This window comes from Coregonus clupeaformis, chromosome 9 (assembly GCF_020615455.1).
Source record: "Coregonus clupeaformis isolate EN_2021a chromosome 9, ASM2061545v1, whole genome shotgun sequence".
Classification (NCBI taxonomy): Eukaryota; Metazoa; Chordata; class Actinopteri; order Salmoniformes; family Salmonidae; genus Coregonus; species Coregonus clupeaformis.
In genome coordinates, this window is record NC_059200.1 from 56,233,747 (window position 1) to 56,245,780 (window position 12,034).

General features: G+C 47.9%; 1 long non-coding RNA gene across 1 annotated transcript; it reads left to right on the forward strand.

Moving 5' to 3' along the window:
• Nucleotides 1-7,975: 7,975 nt before the first annotated feature.
• LOC121574473 lies at nucleotides 7,976-11,514 on the forward strand. The gene is made up of 4 exons (XR_006002215.2): nucleotides 7,976-8,003; nucleotides 9,562-9,695; nucleotides 10,677-10,803; nucleotides 11,113-11,514. It is a non-coding gene; the product is annotated as an uncharacterized LOC121574473 (long non-coding RNA).
• The last annotated feature ends 520 nt before the right edge of the window (nucleotides 11,515-12,034 follow it).

Sequence of the window (12,034 nt, forward strand, 5' to 3'; positions counted from 1 at the left end):
CTAACGTTTATCAACCAGTTAGTTAGGTGCGCTAGATAAGGGTTTGAAGAAAAACCTACAATCCCATTCCAACCCAGAATCCTATACTGGATTTCTCAAGATTTGGAAGGATGGCCACACGAGGCAAGTGTTGATCATAACAGCTAACCGCATATTGGTGGTGTTCCTGCCTGATTACGTTGAAGACGTTGCATTGCATAAACCAATGGTTGTGTGCCACGTCATCGACTGTCGGGCATTACATTGCTGTATCGTATGATGTGGTTAGCTGATACAGTGGGGAAAAAAAGTATTTAGTCAGCCACCAATTGTGCAAGTTCTCCCACTTAAAAAGATGAGAGAGGCCTGTAATTTTCATCATAGGTACACATCAACTATGACAGACAAATTGAGATTTTTTTCTCTCCAGAAAATCACATTGTAGGATTTTTAATGAATTTATTTGCAAATTATGGTGGAAAATAAGTATTTGGTCACCTACAAACAAGCAAGATTTCTGGCTCTCACAGACCTGTAACTTCTTCTTTAAGAGGCTCCTCTGTCCTCCACTCGTTACCTGTATTAATGGCACCTGTTTGAACTTGTTATCAGTATAAAAGACACCTGTCCACAACCTCAAACAGTCACACTCCAAACTCCACTATGGCCAAGACCAAAGAGCTGTCAAAGGACACCAGAAACAAAATTGTAGACCTGCACCAGGCTGGGAAGACTGAATATGCAATAGGTAACAGCTTGGTTTGAAGAAATCAACTGTGGGAGCAATTATTAGGAAATGGAAGACATACAAGACCACTGATAATCTCCCTCGATCTGGGGCTCCACGCAAGATCTGACCCCGTGGGGTCAAAATGATCACAAGAACGGTGAGCAAAAATCCCAGAACCACACGGGGGGACCTAGTGAATGACCTGCAGAGAGCAGGGACCAAAGTAACAAAGCCTACCATCAGTAACACACTACGCCGCCAGGGACTCAAATCCTGCAGTGCAAGACGTGTTCCCCTGCTTAAGCCAGTACATGTCCAAGCCCGTCTGAAGTTTGCTAGAGTGCATTTGGATGATCCAGAAGAGGATTGGGAGAATGTCATATGGTCAGATGAAACCAAAATAGAACTTTTTGGTCAAAACTCAACTCGTCGTGTTTGGAGGACAAAGAATGCTGAGTTGCATCCAAAGAACACCATACCTACTGTGAAGCATGGGGGTGGAAACATCATGCTTTGGGGCTGTTTTTCTGCAAAGGGACCAGGACGACTGATCCGTGTAAAGGAAAGAATGAATGGGGCCATGTATCGTGAGATTTTGAGTGAAAACCTCCTTCCATCAGCAAGGGCATTGAAGATGAAACGTGGCTGGGTCTTTCAGCATGACAGTGATCCCAAACACACCGCCCGGGCAACGAAGGAGTGGCTTCGTAAGAAGCATTTCAAGGTCCTGGAGTGGCCTAGCCAGTCTCCAGATCTCAACCCCATAGAAAATCTTTGGAGGGAGTTGAAAGTCCGTGTTGCCCAGCGACAGCCCCAAAACATCACTGCTCTAGAGGAGATCTGCATGGAGGAATGGGCCAAAATACCAGCAACAGTGTGTGAAAACCTTGTGAAGACTTACAGAAAACGTTTGACCTGTGTCATTGCCAACAAAGGGTATATAACAAAGTATTGAGAAACTTTTGTTATTGACCAAATACTTATTTTCCACCATAATTTGCAAATAAATTCATTAAAAATCCTACAATGTGATTTTCTGGATTTTTTTCCCTCATTTTGTCTGTCATAGTTGACGTGTACCTATGATGAAAATTACAGGCCTCTCTCATCTTTTTATGTGGGAGAACTTGCACAATTGGTGGCTGACTAAATACTTTTTTTCCCCACTGTATGTTAAACACCTATCCAAGCTTTGCGAGATCTGGCTGCCGTCTGCAATGTAGTCAAGCAGGAATGCGACCCATATGATATAGAGGTATAGCAATCTAATGCCCGACTGCGCAGTCGATGACGTGGCATGCAGATGACGTGCTATGCAACTATTGGTTGATGCAATGCATTATCTGCAATTTGGTCAGGGCCTGGAACATGGCCCTCTGAATAAGGTATGTTAGGTTCGGGTTGGACTGAATACCCACAGGAGGGTAGCTCTCCAGGAAGAGGGTTAGGTAGCTCTGTTGTAATCTATGTAAGTACTAGGTCGTATTTATTGGTACGGACCATAGCAAAACCCCCTTGCAATGAAAAACAAAAAATAAGCGTTTCTTATAGGACAAGTTCAGGTAGTCCCTTGCAGTTTCAGTCTGTTTTCACTCTGTTTGGGGCCTAGTGAATATGACCCTGTACTGCCTCCAACCAAGTCCCAGGCCTTTGTGGGCACACTGCCCCACGATGGTGTCAGAACGCTGCGTGTGGATGTGGTGCAGGGAATCAAGCGCAGGAACAAGGGTGTTCGTCAACAGACTTTAGTAATCCAAAAACAGGTGCATTGCCAACCCAACCGGGAGGCAAGAACAAATTACGCACACAAACAACAGTGCGCAAAAACAAGAAAAAGGCGCACGCAGTGCGGACTCTCGATACTAACAACACGAGAGAGGAAACTCCTCAATAGCAACAGCTGACAATAATAATCACACATAACACCTGACCCAACACACGATAACTAAATAGGAAACAAAATCAAACACTAACAAGGGACAGGTGTACAAACAGACAAAACCAAACAAACATGAAACATCGAACGGTGGTAGCTAGTACTCCGGGGACGACGACCGCCGAAGCCTGCCCGAACAAGGAGAAGGAGCAGCCTCGGCCGAAACCGTGACAGTACCCCCCCCTTGACGCGCGGCTCCAGCCGTGCGCCGATCCCGGCCTCGGGGACGACCAGGACGACGCGGAGCAGGGCGCGTAGGATGACCCCGATGGAACTCGGTCAGCAGGGACAGGTCTAATATGTCCCTCCTCGGCACCCAGCACCGCTCCTCCGGGCCGTACCCCTCCCACTCCACGAGATATTGGAGACCCCCCATCCGGCGTCTCGAATCAAGGATGGACCTCACAGTGTACGCCGGAGCCCCCTCGATGTCCAACGGGGGCGGAGGAATCTCCTCTATCTCATAATCCTGGAGTGGACCAGCTACCACCGGCCTGAGGAGAGACACATGGAACGAGGGGTTAATATTCCTGTAATCAATAGGCAGTTCTAACCTGTAACACACCTCGTTCAACCTCCTCAGGACTTTGAATGGCCCCACAAACCGCCGACCCAGCTTCCGGCAGGGCAGGCGGAGGGGCAGGTTTCTGGTCGAGAGCCAGACTCGATCTCCAGGTGCGTATACAGGCCCCTCACTGCGGTGGAGATCGGCGCTCGTCTTATGCCGACGGATGGCCCGCTGCAGATGGACGTGGGCAGCGTTCCATGTCTCCTCCGAGCGCCGCACCCACTCATCCACCGCAGGGGCCTCGATCTGGCTCTCGTGCCAAGGTGCCAGAACCGGCTGGTACCCTAACACACACTGGAAAGGGGTTAGTTGGGTGGAGGAGTGGCGGAGAGAGTTCTGCACCATCTCGGCCCACGGAACGTATCTCGCCCACTCCTCCGGCCGGCCCTGGCAATAAGACCTCAGAAACCTACCCACATCCTGGTTGACACGTTCAACCTGCCCATTACTCTCCGGGTGGTAACCCGAGGTAAGGCTCACCGAAACCCCCCAACCGTTCCATAAAGGCTCTCCACACTCTGGAGGTGAACTGGGGGCCTCGATCAGACACTATATCCTCGGGTACCCCGTAATGCCGGAAGACATGGGTAAACAGAGCCTCAGCGGTCTGTAGGGCAGTAGGGAGACCCGGCATGGGAAGGAGACGACAGGCCTTCGAGAACCGATCCACAACGACCAGGATGGTAGTATTCCCCTGTGAGGGGGGAAGGTCTGTAACAAAGTCCACCGAGAGGTGGGACCAGGGTCGTTGTGGAACGGGCAGGGGTTGTAGCTTACCCCTGGGCAAATGTCTGGGCGCCTTACACTGTGCACACACCGAACAGGAGGAGACATAAACCCTCACATCCCTGGCTAACGTTGGCCACCAGTACTTAGTGCTAAGGCAGTGAACTGTCCGGCCGATACCTGGATGTCCAGAGGAGGGGACGTATGAGCCCAATAAATGAGGCGATCGCGTACCTCGAGCCGAACGTACGTCCGACCCACTGGACACTGTGGAGGACTTGGGTCGGTGCGTAACGCCCGCTCGATCTCTGCATCGACCTCCCATACCACCGGTGCCACCAGACAAGACTTTGGTAGTATGGGAGTGGGCTCAACGGACCTCTCCTCCGTGTCATACCGCCGAGACAGGGCATCTGCCTTCCCGTTCTGGGACCCAGGGATGTAAGTGATTTTAAACACAAACCGGGCTAGAAACATAGTCCAGCAGGCCTGGCGAGGATTCAGTCTCCTAGCTGCCCGGATGTACTCCAGGTTACGGTGGTCCGTCAAAATGAGGAAAGGGTGTTGAGCCCCCTCAAGCCAATGCCTCCACACCTTTAGGGCCTGTACCAGGGCTAACAGCTCCCTGTCCCCTACATCATAATTCCGCTCCGCCGGACTGAGCTTCTTAGAATAAAAAGCACAGGGGCGGAGCTTAGGTGGTGTGCCAGACCGTTGTGAGAGGACGGCCCCAATACCGGCCTCGGACGCGTCTACCTCTACCTGGAATGGTAAAGCGGGATCCGGATGCGCCAACACCGGCGCCGAGGTAAACAGGTCCTTAAGTCTCCCAAAAGCCCTGTCCGCTGCCACCTGTCCAAAACCCCGGATAAACCTCCGGTAATAATTCGCAAAACCCAAGAACTGTTGCACCTCTTTCACAGTGGTTGGGGTTTGCCAATTACGCACAGCTGACACCCGGTCAACCTCCATCTTCACCCCTGACGCAGACAACTGATAACCCAAAAAGGAGACCGACTTCTGAAAGAACAGGCATTTCTCTGCCTTGACATATAGGTCATGCTCCAACAGTCTCCTCAACACTCGGCGCACCAGGGCTACATGCTCAGCTCGGGTAGAACTGTACACCAGAATATCGTCTATGTACACGACTACTCCCTGCCCCTGCATGTCCCGGAAAATCTCATCTACAAAGGATTGGAAGACTGAGGGAGCATTCATTAACCCATATGGCATGACGAGATACTCGTAATGACCGGAGGTCGTGCTAAATGCTGTCTTCCATTCATTGCCCTCTCTAATGCGCACCCAAGTTATATGCGCTCCTGAGATCCAATTTTGTGAAGAACTGAGCACCGTGTAATGACTCCGTCATAGTCGCAATCAGAGGAAGTGGATAACTGTACTTCACCGTAATCTGATTGAGACCGCGGTAATCAATACACGGGCGCAAACCTCCATCTTTTTCTTCACAAAAAGAAGCTCGAGGAAGCGGGTGAAGTGGAGGCCCGTATGTATCCCTGTCTCAGAGACTCGGCGATGTAAGTTTCCATCGCTTTCCTCTCCTCTTGAGACAAGGGATACACATGGCTCGCGGGAGTGCTGCTCCTAACTGGAGATCTATCGCACAATCCCCCTGTCTATGAGGCGGCAGCTGCGCCGCCCTTGTCTTACTAAACACCAGTGTCAAATCCTCATACTCGGGGGGAATATGCAGTGCGGGCATTTGATTTGGACTCTCCACCGAGGTCGCCCCTATGGAAACACCCAGACATAGCCCCTCACACTGAACAGACCACCCTTTAAGAGCTTTCTCTCGCCACGAAATAGTAGGATCATGATAACCAACCAGGGAAGCCCCAGCACCACCGGATACGCAGGAGAGTCAATCAGATAGAGCTGAATCGTCTCCTCATGACCCCCCTGCGTCTTCACCCTAAGGGGCGCTGTGACCTCCCTAATCAACCCAGATCCTAACGGACGGCTATCTAGGGCATGTACAGGGAAAGGCTTATCAACGGGAAGGAGAGGAATCCCTAACTCTACACAGAACTGGCGATCTACAAAATTCCCAGCTGCGCCTGAATCTACTAGCGCCTTATGCTGGGAACGAGGTGCAACCTGTGGGAAACAAACAGGCAAGGTTATGTGAACGACAGAAAGCTCTGGGTAAGTAGGGCGCCTACTCACCTGGGAGGACTCCCCAATGCGTGGCCTGCCTTCACCTCCTCCGGGGGACCCTCCCCAACACCTAGCCGCGGTGTGCCCTCCACGGCCACAGTTGGTGCAGGGAACGGCCCCCTCGGGTTCCTACTCCTCCGTTCTCTAGCGCCAGCACCTCCGAGCTCCATAGGGCTCGGCTCGGAGGTGCCGGAAGGTGGAATGGGCAACCCCCACCCGGGACGTCCACGGGTGGCGAGCAGGGTGTCCAGCCGAATGGCCATGTCGACCAGTTGGTCAAACGACAACGTGGTATCCCTGCACGCCAACTCTCTCTGGACGTCCTCCCGGAGACTGCAGCGGAAGTGGTCTATGAGGGCCCGCTCATTCCACCCTGCATCTGCCGCTAGAGTCCGGAACTCCAAAGCAAAATCCTGTGCGCTCCTCATCCCCTGTCGGAGGTAGAACAGACGCTCCCCCGCCGCCTTCCCTTCTGGTGGATGGTCAAACACGGCACGGAAGCGGCGGGAGAACTCCGCATAGGTAATAGTAGCGGCGTCTATTCTCCTCCATTCGGCGTTGGCCCACTCCAACGCCTTGCCGGTGAGACAGGAGATGAGGGCGGAGACGCTCTCGTGTCCCGAGGGCGCCGGGTGTACGGTGGCGAGGTAGAGCTCCACTTGCAGCAAGAACCCTTGACACCCGGCAGCGGAGCCGTCGTACGCCCTCGGGAGTGAGAGCCGAATCCCGGAAGGGAGACAGGAGGACTGACCGATGGGGATGGTCCGGTAGGTGGGGGCGTGGGTACCCCGCTGGTCTCCCATCGGTGGAGAGTGTTCATCACCCGATCCAGGGCGTGACCGATCTGGTTGATCCTGTCCTCCTGCCCACGAAGACGGTCCTCCATAATGTCCGTTGGCGCGGCTGCTCCTGCTGATTCCATAGTGTGATGTGTGATTCTGTCAGAACGCTGCGTGTGGATGTGGTGCAGGGAATCAAGCGCAGGAACAAGGGTGTTCGTCAACAGACTTTAGTAATCCAAAAACAGGTGCATTGCCAACCCAACCGGGAGGCAAGAACAAATTACGCACACAAACAACAGTGCGCAAAAACAAGAAAAAGGCGCACGCAGTGCGGACTCTCGATACTAACAACACGAGAGAGGAAACTCCTCAATAGCAACAGCTGACAATAATAATCACACATAACACCTGACCCAACACACGATAACTAAATAGGAAACAAAATCAAACACTAACAAGGGACAGGTGTACAAACAGACAAAACCAAACAAACATGAAACATCGAACGGTGGTAGCTAGTACTCCGGGGACGACGACCGCCGAAGCCTGCCCGAACAAGGAGAAGGAGCAGCCTCGGCCGAAACCGTGACAGATGGCTCATTTGCAGTTCTATAGTTTGTTTTGTTTTTGTGTAGAGAGCAGTCTCGCGCATTGGTCGTTGACCAATGGCCGACCCAGATTATACTTTACCAATTCAGAAAGACTGCCACTGCTCACAGGAAAGATCAAAAGGAATGATGTGACGGACTGGTCGTTGTCTCCCATCTCGTGTAGTGTCTTTAGATTGTTCTGTTACACTGGTCGCAGCAACACTCTTTATTGCCACACAGTCAGAGTTGGTGGTCATTGCTTTTGGTACAGCATGATAGGCAAAAACTCTCACACGGTTTTAGTTTGAATTTATTAGTAGACAAGTAGAACATGTTAAGGCACAGTGTGAATTGCATTGACTCTTGAATTGCAAGAGACAAAACAATATAGAACAGCCAGGAAAATAACCTCTCCCTCAACGTCAACATAACGAAAGGGCTGATTGTGGACTTCAGGAGACAGCAGAGGGAGCAAACCCCCATCCACATCGACGGGACAGCAGTGGAGAAGGTGAGAAACTTCAATTTCCTCGGCGTACACATCACTGACAATCTGAAATGGTCCACCCACACAGACAATGTGGTGAAGGCACAACAGCGCCTCTTCAACCTCAGGAGGTTGAAGAAATTCGGCTTGGCCCCTAAGACCCTCACAAACTTTTACAGATGCACCATTGAGAGCATCCTGTAAGGCTGTATTACCGCCTGGTACGGCAACTGCACCGCCCGCAACAGACTGTTAAATAGCCATCACTAGCCGGCCTCCACCCTGTACCCTGCCTTGAACTTAGTCACTGTCACTAGCCGGCTACCACCCCGTTACTCAACCCTGCACCTTAGAGGCTGCTGTCTTATGTACATAGACATGGACTCACTGGTCACTTTAATAATGGAACACTTGTCACTTTAATAATGTTTAAATACTGTTTTACTCATTTCATATGTATATACTGTATTCTACTGTATTCTAGTCAATGCCACTCCGACATTGCTCGTCCTAATATCAATATATTTCTTAGTTCTATTATTTAAATATTAGATTTGTGTGTATTGTTGTGAATTGTTAGATACTACTGCACTGTTGGAGCTAAGAACACAATCATTTTGCTACACCCGCAATAACATCTGCTAAATATGTGTATGCGATCAATACAATTGTATTTGATTTGAATATATCATAGAATCATGTAGACGTTAAATGTATCTCTAACAGTATAGAGTCCGATAGCAGAATGTAGGAAATAGTTGGAATGGCTTTGTCCTAGCAGGTGGAACTGAGAAGCCGTGAACAGTCAGTGCTCTCTGAGTAGAGGGAGGTCGTGAAGAGGGTGCGAGGGATCTCTCATGTCTTTGAGGGGTGAAATTGTGGCTTCCTATCTACATTCTGTTAAAGTCACCAACCATGGGCAAAAATGTGAGGGTATAGCTGGGGAGCAGGGGAGCAAAATATAGCCATCTGCATTATACTCACTCAAGCTCCTTCTCTAGCTCTTTGGTGCAACTGACAAGCTGAACATCTGCATACTCCAGCACAACATACTTGAATACATGAGCCCTTGTAATATTGTTATAATATTCTTATAATCCATATACTGTCTATCAGCACCATGTCACCAGGTCAAATTCCTGGTACATGTAAATATTCTAGGTGAATAAAGTTTGCTCTGATTTTACAGCCCGTTGTTACAAACAGAAGCAAAATCACAATGTCAATAGCAACACATCACAGTAACAACAACAGTGTACCGCATCAGCCAACATATCATGGAAACAATCTCACTAGTAAATCCTAGCAATAATCAGTGGAGTAGGTTTTTAGTGTGTTAATGGCTAAGAGCACAAAGCTTATACTGAAACCTGCCTTATTCCATCATACGGTAACTATGGTTGGATGTGAATAATGTGAAGTCAGTATCATCTGCCATGGGGCTTGCCTTGCGTGTAATCTTGTATTATGCCTTAGTGATTTCTTAGCTCATTATGGCCCACTTCTCATATGAAGTCTGTGATATGTATACTGATCCATATATAACACTGGATTAGGATGTGTCTTAACAAGTGTCATTCAGTTCTTAGGACAAATAAGATCGTCAATTCTTCCAGACCAAAGAGAGGTTTCGAAAGCCTTATTTGACCAGGGAATGACCAGGAGAGGGTCGCTGGGGCAGCCACCAGAACTGGACTGTCGGAGAGTGTGGTGGAGGTGAGGGTCATTAATGTTCTGTTTTGTATTCTGTGAACATCAGAAAGGGTTTTGTCTTTTTGTAATATCTCCCTGGGTTCTGGGCAAAACATTTGGCTTGGACTACTTCGGAAACTATCTATGGCCTTGCTGATGATTCACCTTTTATGTAAGATATTAATTGAAAGCATCTTAACCTTTGCTTCCTTGGGTGGTACGGTTCGGCACCGTCAAGTCTCAAAGCATCCCATCACTCTACAAATCAAGAACCATCCATAAATCCTGAACATTTGACTAAGATACACCCACTATACGACCAGTACCAAAAGCTGCTGTCAGGTCGAAGGTTCAAAACCCCACTCTGTAGAACAAACAGGGCACACAAGTCATTCATATCAACCAGCATCAGGTTCCTAAATCCAGGAAGACTAAACTGTAACTCACCACCTACAGTATACCTCTATCTATTTGTCTGTCTGACCTTGTCTTGTGATGTATCATTATTCCCAAACCAATGCCGCTATGGAACAATTAAGTATTCATTCATCCATTGTTGTCGGCTATTGGATTCCCTCACCTGGTCCCAATGCACTCCCTACCCCTTCCCCTTGACTAGCTATCAGAGGGTTATGACTTCAAATTCTGAAAAAATATCATGCAAATCCTGGATCCTATCCTCTGCTGTTGTGATAATAATGTTGATTCTTATGTTATTTTAACTTTTTCCAGTAGCTATTTGTGTTTTGCCTCTAGTTTCATATTGCCTGGTAAAACCCAGATTCAAAACACCCCCCACTGCCCCTCTGGTTGTGACACAATACAGATAATTAATGGTATATAAGGGCTCCTTTTTCAAACATCTGCAAGATAAAACGCTGAGTTGGTGGAGCAATATTTTTGTGACTACTCTTTAAAAAAAAACTATTATGGGCAATTACTCTGATTTGAAAATGTGATGCAGTAGTCTTTACTATTGTGTTGTCTTCCTGTTGTTTCCTCTAGAATTGGTTATGGAATGAAAGAAGAAAACTGTCCCAGAGTCAAGCTGTCCCTCAAAAAAGAACTAAGCTCTACAAATGGAATGTGTCAGCTTACAACCTGTTTATGAGGGACCACCTTAAAGCAACAGGTTTGTGCAGATTTGGCTTTAATTACCTGTTTGCAATTACAAGAGCAAGGCGGGCATTCAAGTATTGTGGACTGTATGCATTTCTCAATCGGTGGGTCTTTGATGTAGGTTAATTATTATTTTTAGATTCATGATCAGAGTGGTTTCTCTTCAGAACTTTATTGGTCTAACAGTAAATTCTAAAGTCTACTGACTCCATCTGACATATATTTCTACTTTGTTTCAACAAATGTTTTGTTGTAGTAATGCCTTGATATAATAGATAGATAAAACAATGTCACTGACATTGTCATGTTTTCTGTTGTATAGCAGGAGTTATGGCAGGTACACAGAGCAAATGGCAGGCATTACCACCTGCAACAATGGCCCATTACAGTGAGGAGGCAGACAAGCTACAGGCAGGAGTTGAAGGGGAACCTGAAGGCCTTAAAAGTCAAAGATTATTTAAGACGGCTGAAATCAATGGTGGGAATGTATACTGTAGGATAAATCATGACATTTTGAAACTTTTACTTTAAAAAAGTAATGTATTTGGATTTGATAGTTGGAGTTAGAGTTGAGATACAGATTTAAGATCCAGAGGACAGGCATTTTTCTTACAAAAGGATTTCAGCCTTTTTGACAACTCTTTTCCTATAAGCATTTTTAGATATTGTCATTTTTTTATATACATCTAATTTCATTTAATATTTATCTTGTCTATTTCTACATACTTTTTTGTTAGGTTATCGAGTTGGAAGGTATTTGTATTATATAGGTGTATTTTTACCTGTTTTTTTAAAATCTGATTCTACTGCTTGCATCAGTTACCTGATGTGGAATAGAGTTTAATGTAGTCATGGCTCTATGCAGTACTGTGCGCCTCCCATAGTCTGTTCTGGACTTGGGGACTGGGAAGAGACCTCTTGTGGCATGTCTTGTGGGGTATGCATGGGTGTCCGAGCTGTGTGCCAATATTCCAAACAGAAGCTTGGTACATTCAGCTTGTCAACACCTCTTACAAAAACAAGCAGTGATGAAGTCAATCTCTCTTCCACTCTGAGCCAGGAGAGACTGACATGCATGTCATTAATGTTAGCTCTCCGTTTACTTTTAAGGGCCAGCTGTGCTGCCCTGTTCTGAGCCAACTGCAATTTTCCCAAGTCCCTCTTTTGTGGCACCTGACCACACTACTGAACAGTAGTCTAGGTGCGACAAAACTAGGGCCTGTAGGACCTGCCTTGTTGATAGT